Raw genomic sequence first — 18,031 nt, forward strand, 5'->3', positions numbered from 1 at the left:
GCAGGCGAAGTGCCCATCGAGCAAGACCGCCCGAGGGGTCCTTTGCAGGTGCAAGTTGGAATCAGCTAGTGCAAGATAGGGGCAATTGGAGATCGCAGGGAGGGCCTTCGTCCTGCAGTGGACATAAATATAGGCTTATTATGGTCATGGTTATGGTTCTATCGCGGTCTTCTCCATCGCACCTGTGTGGCGTGCCGTTTCAGCCTCTCTGCGTTTCGCCTCCTTCGGTTTAGCGGCACTCTCTCGCACCGCTCACAAGGGCGACTTTAGAAACGGCGCTTGAACGTGCGGGTGTACAAGGCTCTTTATGCCCCATACAGTTATCCCGTCGGGAGCCAATGTTGTGCTCCTGTTTTCCCGGCGCCGTTCCTGCCACCATTCTTCGAGCGCTGTGAACTCCATAGTTCAGCAGAGAAGCCTACTTAACAACTGCACTGCTGACAGGGTGCTGTGTGCAGCGCTTTTGAGAGCCATAACACATAAATTGCTGTTCGTCTTAAGCAATTACATCACAGCAGTCATTCTTGACAGTTAGCAGTCTTTAGAAACATAGAATCGTCGTCGGCACCGTCCAAAGCTGGGGCTTCGCCTCTTGACGGTGTCGCTTTCGGGGGCACGCGTACAGTAGGTTGTGCCGTACACCGCCTCGCTTTAATTGTTATTAAGCACAGATACGGCAATAGCAAACTCGGTGTCTATAAATTTAGTTTACACTTAAATACGCTATTTGCTTGTTATTTTGACAATAAACGATTACGCTTTTTTTATGGGGTTTTACGTGCCAAAACCAGTTCTGATTATGAGGCACGCCGTAGTGGAGGACTCCGGAAATTTGGACCACCTGGGGTTCTTTAACGTGCACCTAAATCTAAGTACACGGGTGTTTTCGCATTTCGCCCCCATCGAAATGCGGCCGCCGTGGCCAGGATTCGATCCCGCGACCTCGTGCTCAGCAGCCCAACACCATAGCCACTGAGCAACCACGGCGGGTCGATTACGCTCCTAAAAAAAGCAGGAAAGCTCAAACAACAAGAACGCCGTTGCACAGGGTGTCATGCCATTTTCTGCCCGGTAAAGACAGCATTGTTGCAGAGAGAGCAGTCTATGGGGTAATTGTTAAGATTTCAATATCGTCAGGCACTGTTTTCAAGGACGGGAATATTTTTGCGGGCCAGAATATGTGCTACCTGAGGCTCATTGTAATAGCACAAAAGTCGCTTTTGATACAAGCTGAGCTTCAAGGGATCCTTATTTCGCCTCCTTTTTATTGCTGTGTACCTCATTTAGAGAGGCTGCTCTTGTGAAATTCTAGACTTCACGCCGATGCAAAGTATTTGTGCGGAGCAGGCGCGCGCGCGTCCTATGAAGCGCCATTCTGTCGTGACGTAATTCGCTCCTCCCACTATAGTGGCTGCTCTAGAAGTAGAAGGCGCGTTTCTCTATTTTTCAATTTTCAGCTGTTTTCAATGCGTAGGTCGAAGAAATATTTTGCACATACAATACCCACCGCGTGGTTTACTCACAGAAGTGGTCTGGTGGAACATCTGGTGATAGCTTTAAAGGAAATCAAGCGGACTCTCGTGACTGCCTGACTTTTTTTGTTATTCCTCCCGCGACCTCTTCTGCAGAATTTCTATCGACTTCCTGAATTATGTTATGTTCATTGTCACCCAATAATAAAGTAAATGAAGCTTCTCATATTATCGGCTTGCTTTTAATAGCTGAGTAATATACCAAAATTTCGTACTTACGATTGATGTGTAAATCTGCTCCGTCTTTGTAGCGCTCCACGTGCAGCCTAACATTGGTTAACCTAAAACATAGATGTACAAATGTAAACCTGGTGAACACTATCACTTCATAGTGCTGTTGGAACCAATAGCCATCAAAAGAAGGTGCTTTTAAAGTTCAATATCTTTTTTTTTATTTTCTTGTTCGTCAGTGTTTAGAAGCACTAATCTCGTTTAACTTCGTAAAGATATTGTCACGTTGTAGTGACGATGAAGAACACAGTAGCAAAGCTGTGTATCATAAAAAAAAACTTATATTGGGTGAACCTGTGCCCAAACCAAGCGACACCCGAAGCAAGACGCAAGCACCGAGCAGAATCGGCAATCAGCGAAATCTGATCGGTGGGTCAAACGCGTAGGCTTTAATACACGTCCCGTCGAACATCCCAGCGTAATCACTGGTGCCCGCGTGCCTTCAAGAAAGTACTCCACAATTCCTGTTTGCACATGCAATCTGATTACACAAAGTTCGGCGATAACATACTGCTGCGAGGCAGAAAGAAGCACAAATGTCGTTTATGCTAGGCGAATGCTGAAGGCACCAGCTGACACTAGAACGTGGCAGCGGAAGCGCCAGCAGCAACAACACTTCTTCGTCGTCACCTCGCATGTCTGCTTGTCCTGTTTTGCATCGCGACACCACGCCGCCGGGGTTAGAGTGCCGACCCAGCGCAGGCGATTATGGCCCGGAAAATGCACGCACGAACGGCTTTAAACGGAAGACATCAACAACATCGGTTCTTGGCTGTACAGACGACGGCCCTGGCTCTTCGGCAGCAATCTATTACGTCACATCCGAAAGCTGTCGCAGGATTCGGTAGGGACCTGAATATCGCGACAGAAGTTATTTCAGTGAGGTGAACACGGGCAATCTGACGGGCCTGTGCGGCCATACAAATTGTATCGCAGACATAAGCGGTACGCGACTGACTTGTGGAAGTACAGTGTCCAGAGGAAAACAGCATCACGGCCAAACAGTAGATAAAACGGTGAGTAACCAGCAGTGTCATGGCGAGACGAATGTATGCGAAGGTGACGTATGGCAGAGCGATATCCCAGTCCTGATGGTCTGGAGAAATGTACATGTCGGTAAGCATTCAATTATTCAGTTCAGTCGCTCTGTAGAACCGTTAGTCTGTGGATAGTAAGCTGTGGCTACTTGGGACTGAGTAGAGCATAGGCGGAGGATATCATCAGTGATCTTTGACAAGAAGTAACGTCCGCGATGCAGGATGACGTTGCGGAGGAGGAAATCCGCGACGTCAGTGGCACAACTTGTAGGCAGAGCTCCCGCAATGGCGAAGTGCGGGGCGTAATCGATTGCTACCTCAAACCCATTTGTTGCCCTTAGTTGACAAAGGAAAAGGGCCCAGTAGATCGAGTCCCACGCGAAAGAAAGGCTCAGTGGGAATATCGATGGGTTGTAAAAGCCCAGCTGGAGCCATGGGAGTGGGCTTCCGGCGTTGGCACAGGTCGCAAGGAGTAACATAGTGGTGCACAGAGCGGTATAGGTTGGGCCAGAAGAAAGGGCGCCGGACTCGGTCAAAGGTACGAGTAACACCGCGGTGCCCAGCGGTGGGCGCGGCGTGGATCTTCTTTCTGGGGTTTTACGTGCCAAAACCAGTTCTCATTATGCGGCATAACACTGCGATTCTGAGGGGAATAACACTGCGATTCAAGACGTCACGTGTCATGACGTCCAGAACTCACGGCTTCAATTTGTTGACACAGATAGTCCTGGAACATGGGCCGTGTTTTCCGACTCGAGACCGGCTTTACACAGTATGCAGTCAGTTCTCTGACGTGGAGTTCACGAACAGCTAACGTACGAAATTGTCAAACTTCATCACAACGTCAAACAGAAAGGCCACGGAATTATTTTCAATGGCTCCGTAGCCAATGCGGGATCAGTGGAAATGATCACGTAGACAAAGCAGCCGGAGAATCACATCAAGAAAAACACAGCGTTCTTATTCTATTTCTAGGACAGACGCTGCAAGGCAGCTTCGTCACCTGGCACGCAAGCTCGTTTTAGCTGAGTCGAACACCCCAAATATAAGGCGCACCAGGTTACAAGAAGTGAACTCTTAGCTTCAACTCCAACCTCCATTCGGGCATGACTGACGTGGGGCATCGCTTCTATACCGGCTGTGGTCGGGAGTGGCGTTCACGAAGGCGTACACTACTTTGATTGGAATGACCGACAGTTCTGAGTGCGACGTCCGCGGCGGCGAAGAGAACATTGAACATTTATTGTGCCACTGTCGGCGATTTCAGTAGGAAATACATACATTATTTATCGCATTGCGATGCCTGGATGATCGGCCGTTTCCCATGCAGGTGCTACTTGGAGACCATCCCAATCACTCGGCGGCCCACAAAGCTATGAAGGCACTTTTGTCTTTCTTGAGGGCGACTGGCCTATGTGAACGCCTTTGGCTTTCTCAGGCCCTCCACGTGCGTGCGCGAGATCACCTCGTTCTACCTCCCCTCCCACTCCTCTCTCTATCTCATTTTTCTATTCCCCCTTTCCCGTCCTCCAGTGCGGGGTAGCCAACCAGACAAATTTCTGGTTACCATCCCTAATTTCTTTTTTCCTTTTCTCGTTCCAACCCCTCCACTCGTTTGAATAGAAGATGCAATTTCTTAAAAGGCAGGTACGACTATACTGCTTTCTCTCAATTTGAGACATGTCCTTTCCATTATCACCATAGTATCCAGGCGCGTTCTCTAGGCTAAACTGCCCCTTGCGTTACATCTGGGAGTGCTTCTCAGAAGAAATAAGCAAGAAAAAGTACCACCGACATATTTCACACTCCTCTTATTACTTCTCGCCGAGAAACATCTCTGGAAGTTATGCGAAATTAAAATGGCATACATACTGCCGGCCCTGAAAAGCAAGAAAAAAATACATTACTCCCGCAAACATAACAATTATTTGAAACTTCGAAAATGATACCTTAAGTCACCCCCTTCTATACCTCTTTCTATGCAAGTCTATTTACATGTGACGGTTATCTAGGTTTACGTCCCTTCTCGTTTTTTTATTATCCCTACAACTTAGAATAACCCATTGAACAACGTGCCTTACAATTGTACGCTTATGTGTTCAGTTTCAAGATTTCTTATTCCTTTTCGCTGCCGTCATATTACTCTTGCACTGAGTGTCTTCATCCCTTGCGGGAGATTTACACTATAAAATAGTTTGCTAAGAAAAGTAAGTCATTTCTTTGACGGACATACGTCCCCTTTTAATACGCGGATTTGAGCCTACGGTTTACAGTGTTTGGCTAATATAGATCACAAACGTATTAGAGAAAAATAAAAAAAACCTAATGTAGAACTACTAGTTCATTCAAGTGCGCCAGGCTCGATAGCAGAGTAGAAATGGAAAATAATTTGGCGTTTGGCTCGGCGGACATCACCGCTGGCTGGCACGAGTACGGCCCCATGGCGGTGTGGGCATTTATTAGTTATTACAGTTAGCAAGAGTTAAGTCGTAGGCTCGGTTTGAGCAGTGAATTAAATTTTATGCGTAAGTGTCAAGTGACCCATTGAGCGAAATGCAGCACTACTAACGTGAAATCTGGGTAGGTCCAAAGCATGCAAGGAACCCCGTAAACGTGGCCTCCCCATTACGACGACAGAAGAGAAGTGAAATTCTACGCTTCAATAATGAGCGGCAACGCAGCCAGCTGTGGAAGAAGGCGACGATGACGAACGCGGGAGCAGTGGCACGAGCACGTGCCGAGCGTGAGCACGAGTCGTTTGCTTATCGTGACTATGACGACGACAGGGGACGCTGACAGCCCGAGCGCATAAGGTGCTTCGCACCTAATACAGAATTCGTTTCTCGATCATCACCTATCGGATGATTGCTCCATCATGTTTCATCATGCATGAACTTCCTCTTCAAAACTCAACCTCTTCTATCCCAGAGAAAGCGATATTCACGAGGGTGACGCAAGAACAGTTTAGAACTCCGAATGTCAAACCACAACTGATTATCAAGAAGAAAGAGAGAAAAAAAAAAAAAAACTGTAAGCCCTTCCCCTAGGGTGGAGATGAACGACCAGCGAAGCTGTACCATGGTGGGAATTATGTATTTCCAATTATGACTATTAAGATGTGATGGCGCAATTGGTTATTTGAACTATTAAGGAATGAGAAATATATGATCTGGTGGTTTTCATTTAATTAGTGACCACAGGGACCATGGCCTTATGGTCGCTACGGTACACCACCATGCACGGTGTACGGCAAAGGTTGGCACGTTCTTCATAAACGCGTCACCAACGCTGCGCGCGTTCGGTGCGAAGCCGGGCAAAACGCTATCGCCGTCGGCAACATTGTGCGCGTTGTTTGTATGACCGCACACAACCGCTGTCAAAACGCTGGCTCCGTGACGAAGGGCTAAACGCCGTAGTTGACAGTGTTCAGGGCAGGCGGGCGAGAGCCCAGAGTAGAGCACTGCACGGGCCCGGGCCGGCCCGGCCCGCGGGCCGGGCTGGGCCGTCCGAAGCATTTGTCGGCGGGCTCGGGCCGGGCCCGGGCTTAAAGCTGCGGGGCCGGGTCAGGCTCGAGCTTGAGGCCGCGGGCCCGGGCCGGGCTCGGGCTTGAGGCCGCAGGTCCGGGCCGGACTCGGGCTTGAAGCCACGGGCCCGGGCCAGACTCGGGCCCGCTCATTGAAGGGCCTAAGTAGGCCTTCGAGCACACGCGACCGTTATGCATTGCATGGTTCAGTGCATTCTGTGCCAAGCTGAAGTGACACGTGCAAGATGACTGTCATCATCATCATCAGCCTATATTTATGCTCACTGCAGGACGAAGGCCTCTCCCTGCGATCTCCAAATAACCCTGTCTTACGCTAGCTGATTCCAACTTGCACCTGCAAATTTCCTAACTTCATCACCCCACCTAGTTTTCTGCCGTCCTCGACTGCGCTTCCCTTCTCTTGGTATCCATTCTGTAGCTCTAATGGTCCATCGGTTATCCATCCTATGCATTACATGGCCGGCCCAGCTCCATTTTTTCCGCTTAATGTTAACTAGAATATCGGTTATCCCCGTTTGTTCTCAGATCCACACCGCTTCTCTTGACTGTATATCTTATCACATGACTATATCTTATCAAAGAAAATAGTAAAACAGATGAAGTTCTCATTTTAACAGCGGAGCTGTTTCAGCCGGGCCTAATGTGTCCGCTGAATCCAAAAATGTGGCCAATCCTGGCAGCAGTGCAGAAAGGCTGCAAGCGCAATGCCACATACACCTGTGAACTAGCGAAGCTGAGCCTGGATAATTCTAGCTAAGAATGGTGGGGACTAATCGCCTATCGATAGGCGAATGATAGGCAATCAATAGCTAGTCTATAATCGATCAATATTCAATAAATTCCCGAAAATGCTGGGATGACTTGGTAGTGCTTAGCCTAGCCCAAATACGTAGCCAATACCTTACGTTAGCGAATCGACAGCCAATCAATAGCTAATCGATAATGGATCAATAATCAATAAATTCCGATAACTTGGTAGTGCTTAGCCTATCCCAAATACGTGGCCAATATCTTGCAATAGACAATCGATAGCCAATCAACAGCTAATCGATAATCAATCAATAATAAATAAATTCCGGGAAATTCTGGGGATGACTTGGTAGTGCTTAGTCTAGCCCAAAAGCCAGGACTAGTTAAGTGCCCATCATCTCCGCTGTCTCTTTAGCATTGCGCCGCCAGTGCAAGCTACGCTAATTTTTTTTCCTTCTCCGCAAAAATGAACATTGTTTCCGCGTAAGGAAAAATAAATTATACAAAGAACCACTCCTCAAATCATTTCCATGTTACCGCGTTTGCGATCGCACTATTACCAGTGTCGATACTATGGCATTATTTTAGCGCTAAGGCCAGTTACTTTTGTGCTTCAATGCATAAGACAGTGTTTTCCTCAAAAAGTTAACTGAACGCCCATGCATTTCGTCGGACACTTTGAAAATTAATATCTCGAAACTGGTTCAGTCCTGAGAATTTGTTCCAAGTGGATACACCTTGCGAACTCAGCGGCTATAATTCGTAGATTGAAAGATGTGCCGTAAAATAATTAATTAAAAGATAATTCGCGTAATATGTTAAATATTCAATTAGGCGTTTTGACCATCCATTAGGCCATCCATGTCAAAATTAGCTTGAAACTACATAAAACAGTTAGCCTCTTTAGAGCGTCGTCGCATTATTGCCAACACAAGAAATTCTGAGATATGGTCAATTCCATACTTCAGAACACTCTATAAGCATCAGTCGTTAATACATTGCCTACCATTCACTTTGTACAGACACAAAAATGGCGGTAATTAGAGTATGAAAGAACTCAGCTGACACTTTGGTCGCTTGTAATGTATCTGATGAGATTATTATTCTGCCTTTGTGTATGGTTCTGAGTATATAATGTAAATCCTGTTTCGTTTTCTTAGCAAATGTTGATCTTAAAAAATTCAGTCTCATGCTATGTTGTATAGCTGGTCTTGCGTTGTTTTGTATAGCTAGTATTGTTTTGAAGTGTTGTTTAAAATGCATTCTGTTAAGGCTTTTTCCAATTCTGTTAGCTCGCCGTGACGCAAATATTCTTTGTCTTTCCGTTCAAAGCTATTTCGTCTATGAGGAATTCCAGCGACAGCTGGAAATATATGTGAATTATTGTGCATGTGTGCACACTGTTTGCTGTACTATTGCCTTGCCTGGTCTTATGGGTCACATCAAGCTACATATGCAGATTTTAGTTCAAAATGACCGTGCAGCATGTAAACTGGACAATAAATTGATTTGGTTTGATGAATTTGGTCGGACACATAGAAATTATTATCTCGAAACTGGTTTAGTCCTGAGAATTCGTTCCAAGTGGATACGCCTTGCGAACTCGGCGGCGGCTATAATTCCTAGATTGAAAGATGTGCCATAAAATAATTATTTAAAACGTTAAGTAGCGTAATTATGGTAATTCTTCAATTAGGCGTTTTGATTTCTCGTGGAAGTAATGGCCGCCTCATCGAGTAGTTTAGATCAAGGATTATAACTGTGCTATCTGCCGCAGGCAATCTTTTAAAGTTTGGTTCAGCTAAAATGAAACGCCCTGTATATTTGCATGCTAAATGACATCATAGAACGATATCGTACAAATCAAGGTAAGTGCATGCGCACCACCAGAAAAATAGTAGCACAGGCAATGGGCCGGATTACTGATGTTCCCGTGGGAGAAACAAAGATTGCGGCCTTTTATTGCGTATATACCGCAGCTGATTAAACCTCGAGAAGGTGAGGCTGACAGATGCGGTACAATCTGCAAGTAAAAAAAAAAGATTTTTTTTCTTACAGGCCGGGCATGGTCATGCACACGCGGGCCCTAGCTAAGCTTAGTAATGAACGCCCGGGCCCGGGCCGTGCCCGGGCTCAGTAACACGGGCCCAGGTCGGGCCCGGGCTTGGAACCACGGGCCCGGGTCGGGCCGGGCCGGGCCCGGGCTGGTCCCGGTTATGTACGCCCGGGCCCGGACCGGGCTCGGGCTTTGTATTACGGGCCCGGGCTGGGCTCGGGCCTCGTAAAGCGTAGCCGGGCCGGGCTCGGGCCGAAAAATCAGGCCCGTGCAGTGCTCTAGCCCAGAGAGAGTCGGCGGCAGAGGCCGGCAGGGCTGCGCGCATGCGCCGCAGGGGGAGAGCGGGCACGCAGACGCACAGTCTAGGGTGCCTCTCTGCCCTCCTCGCCCACCACTTCCCTTCCACTGGCAAGTCGCGTTTGCTCTCTGCCGTGAGCTCGCTCCCGTGAAAGCGCGCGTCCCTCGCCCTCGCGCGCTTTCACACGCGAGGGCGAGGAACGCGACATTTATGTCCACCCAGCATTTATGTCTTGACCTATCAATTATGTTTGTCATACACTCCTGTCATACTATGCCAATTTTGGTACATACCAAGTTAACTAAACGACTATAAGAGCACAAAGACGTAGGCGGCTAGATAGATAGATAGATAATATAGGTAGATAGATAGATAGATAGATAGATACTGTCAATGTAGCAAATGTTCGGCAAATGCTTCGCGTTTAAAACAACTTGATTTATTAGCGATGGATACATATTACATGACCAGCATTTCGGCAGGCGCGTCTCCACGCCCCAACGCTCGTCGTCACGTGATGTCCTTTCTCCCGCCTCGCGCGCCAGTCGCTCGAAGTACTTCTCTCGCTTGCCGACAGGTGCGGCTAGTCCCTCAGCTAACACGCGCCAGCCTGTCCGTGCAGACGCGGTATGGCGCCTGGTGTGACGCCGTTGGAGCAGGCCTGCCTGTTGCCTGGTCGTAGCCGCTTGTTGGAGCAGCTTCAGGCCGTGTCCGGGGCGAGGCCTAACCGAGGCCTTTTCTTTCAGACCGCCTCTTGCTCGAGGTGGCACGTGAAGTTGTGGCAATGGAAGCCACCCGCCCGACACCCGTTCGATTGCTCTGGTCACGGTAATGCAGCCGTGGGCCGTCGCCTGCCTCATATGATAACCAGTGCCGTCATCGTGCCTTGGCTCGCCTCCCACGAGGATCAGATGCCTCTACCGCCCATCTACGGCACTATCAGGACTGAACCTGTGAGTCGTACTTGCTCTTGAACGCTGTGCGTAGGACTTCGTGAAGACGTGTTTCTTTTAGGAACCGCCGCTGTGTATTCTGTGTTTATTGATTGTTTTGTTTCAGTCCTATCGTAGTAGATAAATTTTGGTTTACATTCGTTCGCGCGTCTCTGACGAATTGAATTGAATTGAATTTATTTGCCAGAAGGATACAAAATGACGAAAATACATGAGAAGCGTCTGGATCCTTAGCATCAAGCTAGTTTGGATCCTTACATGAATAATAACAGAGGTTTATATTTATACGATATCGATTTCAACAGTTGTGTGTTCATGCAGGTAGCAGACATCTTGTATTGTAATTATAATTCAACGTTAAAACAGGTCTTTGTAATGGCGTTTCAGCATAAGAAAAAAGTATTTACTTTGTTTTACGTGCACAGGAAGACTGTTCCACAAAGTACAACCAATGCTAGGAAGCCGCCTTTTGCCATATACATTTTTTACAAGAGGCTGTAGGAAGTTCCCGGCTTCGTAGCCTCTTGTTGGGAACCGGGAAGACATGAATGATGAGTGGTGAACTGGACAATTGTTAGTTATACAGTTATACACCATAATTGTGGTTTTATAGTTTATTAGCAGTTTAAGGGCATGATTTGATAGTTGTTAAAAAGCGGCTTTGTTGGGGCTGCATAACTTGAACTTGACAGAAACCGAATTGCTCGCTTCTGCAGCACTACAAGTGGCCTTAGGTAGGATTCATACGTATGGCCCCACGACTCTATACAGTATAATATCTGACTATGAAAAAGAGCAAAATAGATGGTTCTCAAGTTGGTACATCGAAAAACTGGCGACATTTAAATATCACAAAGCAAACAGTGCTGAGCTTTTACATATCGAATCAATATGCATTTTCCAGTTTAAATGATGGTCTATTACAACACCTAAATATGTTATGCTGTTCACACGTTCAATGGGCTCTCCCTCTACCTGAAGCACGCATGAGTCGAAAGTTATAGCTTTGTGTGAAGAATTGAATTAACATATATTTGTCTTCTTTACGTTTAGTAGCAGCTTATTAGCGTGAAACCAATTACTGATAAGGTTCATTTCTTCGTTAGCTATATTACAAGCATCAGGCATAGACTCAAGTGCGCAAATGAGTGCGGTGTCATCTGCGTACATAACAGGAGTGAAATTACGCAATATCAACGGCAGATCGTTCAACGTATAATGAAAATAATATGGGTCCCAACACAGATCCTTGAGGGACTCCCGTTGAGACCTCAGAAAAATCTGATTCGACATCGAGAAATCGTACCTTTTGTTGTCTATTGGTGAGATAGCTTCTGAAAAATTCTAGAGACACCACGGAAGCCGTAACGTTCTAGTTTCTGAAGTAATATCCCATGATGTACAGTATCGAAAGCTTTTTTAATGTCAATGAACAAACCTAATACGATCATATTATTGTTTAAGTAGGTGTTTACAATATCAGATAAAGATAATATAGCGGGTGGCGGTTGACCTCTTGCTCCTGAAACCATGCTGACTCGGTGTTAGCAATGATTCTTTTTCGACAAAATTCATGACCCGTTTCGCGATGAGTTTTTCAAAAGCTGTATTAATGGCACTCAGGACAGATATTGGGCGGTAATTTTCAGGCAGGTTTCGGTCTCCATTTTTGTGTATAGGAACAACTTAGCAAGCTTTAAGAGGTCTGGGTACGTAGCTGTGTAAAATGCACGATTAAAAATAATTTCCAATGGAACGCAAAGTATCTCTATACATTGTTTTAATATAAACGAAGAAACCCTCATCACATCCATTGCTATGTTACATGGCATCGTATTGACTACTGTGACGATCTCAGCTGCTGTGATTTCGACGTAACCAAAGTAGTTGATCCCTCTATCAGGCAGACTATCAAGCGCAACGTCACGGCATGTATTCGTAATTTCCTTGCCGATGCTACAAAAGTACTATTGAAAGATGCCACGACTAATTCTGCCGATATTCCTGACACCTGAGCGTAGGACATACTGTGTTGGTTAGGAGTTGGTTTTATTACGGAGTTTATAATCTGCCACGTAATGTTCGAGTCTCTTGATTTCTAGCAATGAGTTGAGAATAGTATTCCTTTTTACGAGCGCGCGTGATTTGTGTCACCTTATTTCGGGCTATCCTGAGCTTTTCTTCGTAGTAAGGGTTACCTCTGTTTGCTTGATTTTTGTATGCCAATAGTCTTTCCTTTTTATGAGTTCCAAAATAGCACAGGTCATCCATGGACAAAATTTGTGGTACCCCTTCACTGCGGATGACAGTAGATTGCACAATGGCCTCTCTCAAGTTGTTACTTAATAAGCTATATTGCTGGTTTGTGTCAGTCAGGTGCAGACTTATATCACTAATTTCTAAAACGCGTTGTTTTCAAACTTCAATATCAATTTTTTTTATGGTAACTCGCAGTTTGTTGGCAGGTGTTGTGCTCACGCGGAAATAAGATTATAATCGGACAGTGATCAGAAATTACTGTGTCACAAACAAGAGAAGTGCTGGTTGATGTATCGAAATTGCAAAGTATGTGGTCAATTGACGTTGACGATGAGGAAGTGACCCTGGTAGGTGTCGTAATAACATTATGAAAACCATAGGAACTGATAAGGGTAAAGTATTCATGGTTTGGATTGTTTATGGAGCAAATGTTGAAATCCCCACATATTGCTATTTTTCTATTGGAGCTGGTCAAGTGAAGGAGTAAAGCTTCCAAGTGATTCAAAAAATTATCAGTATTTTGGTTAGGGGCACGATAGACAACAACAATAGTTAGAGTGGTAGTTTTTACAACAAGAAAGTCAAATTCATACGAAAAAGGGTATGAAAACGGGTGGGTCAACAGAACACTCAATATCCCGTTTTGTGAACAGACCAACACCACCACCTCGCGTGCGAGATAGCCTTGGCCTTGAAAGAATGAGTAGCCTGGTATATTTTCTACTTCACCAGGATTTAGCCATGTCTCGGATACAGCCACAAAATCGAATTGAGATGAATTAGTGGCTAGGAAGGAGCGGAGGTTATCAATATTTTTGTGCAAACTCCGTACATTGCACTGTAAGAGTGAGTAAGTCTGTTTACTGAGTGGCAACTGATGCAAAGCCATGTTAAGAATTCTTAGCAGATCTTCGAAAGATCTTCCTCAGTTTCAACATGTACGACACTTGAATTCTCTGCTTTCCTAGCAAGAATTTTACCATTTGCCACCCAGGTAAACTTCCAGTTTTTTTTCCCTTTTACGCGCCGTAGCCTTACCAAGCAGAATTTGTTTTCTATGCATAGATGCTCGTTGATGTAAACTGCCTCAGTGCCTTCAAAGCCAAAGTCTGTTGGACCAAGTTTTTCTTTTGGCCGCTTGCAGCACCGTATCACGAGCTGTGCGAGATGCGAACTTGATGATTACATTAGGCTTTTCTTTGTTTTTGCTTGGGACACGATGAATCACATCAATGTCTGCGCATGTCAGAGGAATTCCCAGTTTTTTTTCCGGCTTCTACCATTGCATCGGCTAGGTTTTCGTTTGGCTTCTTAGGCAGGCCCTTGATCTCGAGATTTTGTTGACGACTGTAGTGTTTCAGTTCTGTAAGCTTCTGGGTCTTTTTTAGTTGATCGTGCGCTGTTATTTTCCTTCTTTAAAAGTACTTGTTCCTGCTTACTTTCTCGAGCGCGACTTGAATTCCTCAAAGTGGGCGTTCATGAATGACAGCGAATTACGCACTTCTTGCATTTCTGCGCCACCCTTTCGAGCTAAAGGCATCGAATTTACTACCGAAGTCAAGCCAGCATTTTAGCGACTTCCTTGATTGTTGTCGGTGTTTTTTGCATTTGCCACAGAACACGAACTCTGCAGGGCAGCCCAGACACTATGTTATACAAAGCAGAAGATACGTGATTACGCACCTGCAACGTGAAGACAAAAGCAATAAGCGACTGCTCGGAAGGAAGCACACGTGTCTGGGCTGCCCCGCAGTATCTGGGCTGCCCGCAGTTATCTGGGCTGCCCGCAGTTATCTGGGCTGCCCGCAAGTTATCTGGGCTGCCCCGCAGTTATCATTACCGCTTCACTGCACACAGATATCGGTACCGAACAACTTATCCATCACAGCAAGATTCTAACCCACAATCCTTTGGTGTCACTTAAGGAAATGTTAATCAAGGTACAGATAATTGAGATAAAGTTGATTTAAGCAATCGAACCGATGACGTTTAGTGGGAGAAACAAGTAATAGGGAAGTAACAACGCATTGGAATGAGAATGTCAAGTAATTTACTAAATATATATGAGCGCGCAGGCTTTCGCCTTGTGGCTTTGTGACTAAACTTTACGACAAGAAGTTTGTATACAGAAACTCTTCTCAGGACAGCATTTTTCGCATCGCATTTACTTGTATCGTGTTGGCAATTTTTTTCTGTCGTCCTTTATTTTCGTTTTTTCTCCATAATGTTTTTATGGAGTTCGCCAGTTCGCGCTCGGGAGGGGACTTATGTGGCAGCCCCACTGCCACAAATTGAGTCGTAACGCGAGGCACGCAGCAGGGAACGAAGCCAGCTCCGGATTACCCCACAGAAGTTAGGAGCCACATAGTTGATAGGAAACAGCAACAACAACAACCGCTGGGAGCGCAATCCAGATCCCGGCTTCTCTCTCCTGTTTCTCATCGGACGCCATGCCCTCCCACAGAACCCTTCAATAAAACGGAGACCGGTCTAATCGACCCCGCCGTCTCCACAGGTTCATTGAAGAGCGGCACATACTATTTTCAAGTACCCAGTGACACAACTTGGCATCAAAAAAGTTCATGAAGACGTGCACAGACCGTGTGACACATAGCCCAGTGCTCAGTCGGCGTCAAAGAGTTTGATCGAACCGAGGTACCTATCTAATTGCCGCATCTACAGCTGGCATCTTCAAACAGGTTAGTTGAAGAGCGGCGCATAGCCCAATAATCATTGACCCAAGTTGGTACGACGGTTGGTTTCTAACGCTGTTCCCTCTGCACAACCGCCCCATGCACTAGCCATTGGTCCATGAACTACTCAGTGCACCCTTAGCTTGCTGAACGTTCTGCGGTTCCAGCTCCATCAGCTTAGTTCCGTTAGCACATGACACCGTTACTGCGGTGGGGACCGCCCACCTGGGCAACTGCGGGATGTGCGGATAAGTTGTCGCGCTCACACCAATGGCACCCTGACCCTTCTAGGACCCTGTCACGAGTCTAGCGCCCCCACATCCCCGTGCTCGTTATGGCTCTACTAAAACATCAACAAGACTGGTGACTTTGGTAAGGTAAAGTGAAGTGTATATGCTTGTAAAAGAACCACTGTATACTTAGGTCATCGGTTATTTTGTTTCATCAAAACTGCCACTGCTTATGAAAAGAGCATTCATACCGCGGCATGCTTTTTTTCTTTCGCAATATCGCAGAGTGCTAACGTCGCCTAAATAGAGCTTTCAATATTATCTGGCACGTAGATTTCGATCATCGTAGTATTTTCTAGGATAATCGACCGGTGATTGCTTACGGTTGCTACACACACTAGTATTTGTGGCTAGATCTGCAATTTACGTGGTCACCGGCAACGCATATGAGATATTTGACGTCATTACATGAAAATTGGGCAGACGCAAGCGCGGTAACTCTGTTTGCTTACTTCTGTTGTCCTTGCGAAGTTGTGCCTTTTCTGGGAGGGCATTTCACCATGTAAGCTGTTGTCAGTTTAGCCCTACGTTCTATTTGCCTGCCTCATCATGTCACAACCACGCGCGACAATATCATGCATGCATTGATTAACTGTAAAACTTGAATAGTGCTTAAAGAGGCCGTGAGTACAACTCTTTGAAGCCTCAAAAACGCCTTGGAATGAGCATGGTACTTCCCAAGAGTATATTAAAGAAATAATTTTTTAATGACCTAGTACGAGCCTACATACTTTGAATGGCATATTTACATCTCACATTCGCCCTCAACGTCCTCTGTTTCGAAGGAGCGGAGGAGCGCCGGCTACGGTAGAGTGGCGATATGCCGCCTACGGCGTTACGTTAGCCTGCGGCGGCCGCGGTATTTACGCATCGCAGCAGACGCAGCTAAGCGCTACCATAAGTGTTCAGCATGGCTGGAGCGCGCACTTGCATGCTTCAGTTAGACCCTGACACTTTGTGCGGAACGGCTTTTGATGCGTAAGCATTCTTTGGCGAGCTCCCCAGCTTGGTTACGCGAAAAATTAATGCCTTGTGTCTGTACGAAATGCGTAATTTGAAAAGTTACGCCATTCAACCGTTATGTTAGCATAAATATCGATCATTGGTAGCTTTTAAAGGATAATGAACAACTTATTGCAAAACTAAAATAAAAAAATCACCTAGCTTCACAGACGTATAACGTCGCGAAGACTGATGAAACAGCGGATATGGTGGCTTATTCGTATTAAACTAAAGCCTGTCGCGAACTTTACAACTCTGCCCAAATTGAACATTGTGGAACTCTCGTCTAAACCGAAGGATTTCGTTTCCGAATGATTCATGACGTTATCAGTATTTACTGAGCCACGTTGTCAGCTAACTTTAGTTCACGCCTCGCTTTACTCGAGGCATTTTTCTAATAGTGTCGGGCAAAATACTGCCAGCTCCAGCCTCTAGGATCAGCTTCGGCTGGTCACGATCGAGTGCCCAAGAGGCGGCCCGAGGTCTATGCGTTTTAGAATAGTGATGCCTTTCCTAAGCTTGATTCATAAAATAAATATGTTAATTCTATCCCTCTATCTCTCTCTCTCTCTCTCTCTCTCTCTCAATTTTGTATTTTTTACGCGAAAACAGCTTGACGCTGAGTTAACAAATGCTGCCGCTTAGAGGCGCACTTGGCTCTGGGAAAATTTGAAACCTCGCATTTTCCTGGTGCGAAGAAGGGACAGTTGTGACTGCGATTCGCGTTTGAGTGCAAAAACGGAATGACCTGCTGGCCCGTAGCAAAAAAAGGTGAATTAAAGTTTACAGTTTCAATTGCCACCTCGATTACGGCGCTGGCAATAACCCAGGTGGTATTAGTATCGAAGCGTTGAACTGTGCAATTTTTAAACAGGGATCCCTGGCAAGATTCGTGCAATCTGAAAACGTGTGCGTAAGTTTCTGTGAATGCAGACACGAATGCCTACGTTGCCAAATTTCCGAGGGGGGCTGTGTACTTTAGCTTCAGTGTGACTTGAAAAAATAAAGAAATGTAATTCCACTAGGGAACACCTACGCGTGCGGCGACGATGTTACCGTGTTTGGACTTTAGACGCAACCTCACAGCGACGACCGCGACCACAACCACGGTAGAAATGCGCTTCGAGTGCCCACATAATTGCTATCGCAATAAAAGAAAATACGTCTTGCTCATTTACCTGTTATTTTATCATAGACAACCACTTTAGTTAAACCTAGTGAAGGCATTCTCACGTTGCAAAAATACTTATTTTACGGGTGGTCAGCCAGCCGGGGCAGACAACAGCAAAGGGAACGAGCCCGCGCTCTCTGATAACCCCTTCCTTCTTCGCGAGCACACTCGGCTCGACCAGGCTGGCGTGCCCTCCGTTACCGTCACTACGTCAC

The 18,031-nt window shown here is 46.1% G+C and overlaps 1 long non-coding RNA gene across 2 annotated transcripts in view; it reads right to left on the bottom strand.

Annotated features, from left to right (window-relative positions):
- Nucleotides 1-18,031, bottom strand: part of LOC125945991 (uncharacterized) — a 54,757-nt gene that overhangs the window by 24,771 nt on the left and 11,955 nt on the right. The window contains exon 1 of one of the 2 annotated variants that reach the window (XR_007467297.1): nucleotides 1,752-1,813. The exons of the other annotated variant lie outside the window; for it this stretch is intronic. This is a non-coding gene — a long non-coding RNA (uncharacterized LOC125945991). Of the gene's footprint in view, nucleotides 1-1,751; nucleotides 1,814-18,031 lie in introns of those variants that run through there. 2 annotated transcript variants of the gene reach the window in all.

The sequence above is a fragment of the Dermacentor silvarum genome, chromosome 5 (genome assembly GCF_013339745.2).
Source record: "Dermacentor silvarum isolate Dsil-2018 chromosome 5, BIME_Dsil_1.4, whole genome shotgun sequence".
In the NCBI taxonomy this organism is placed as follows: Eukaryota; Metazoa; Arthropoda; class Arachnida; order Ixodida; family Ixodidae; genus Dermacentor; species Dermacentor silvarum.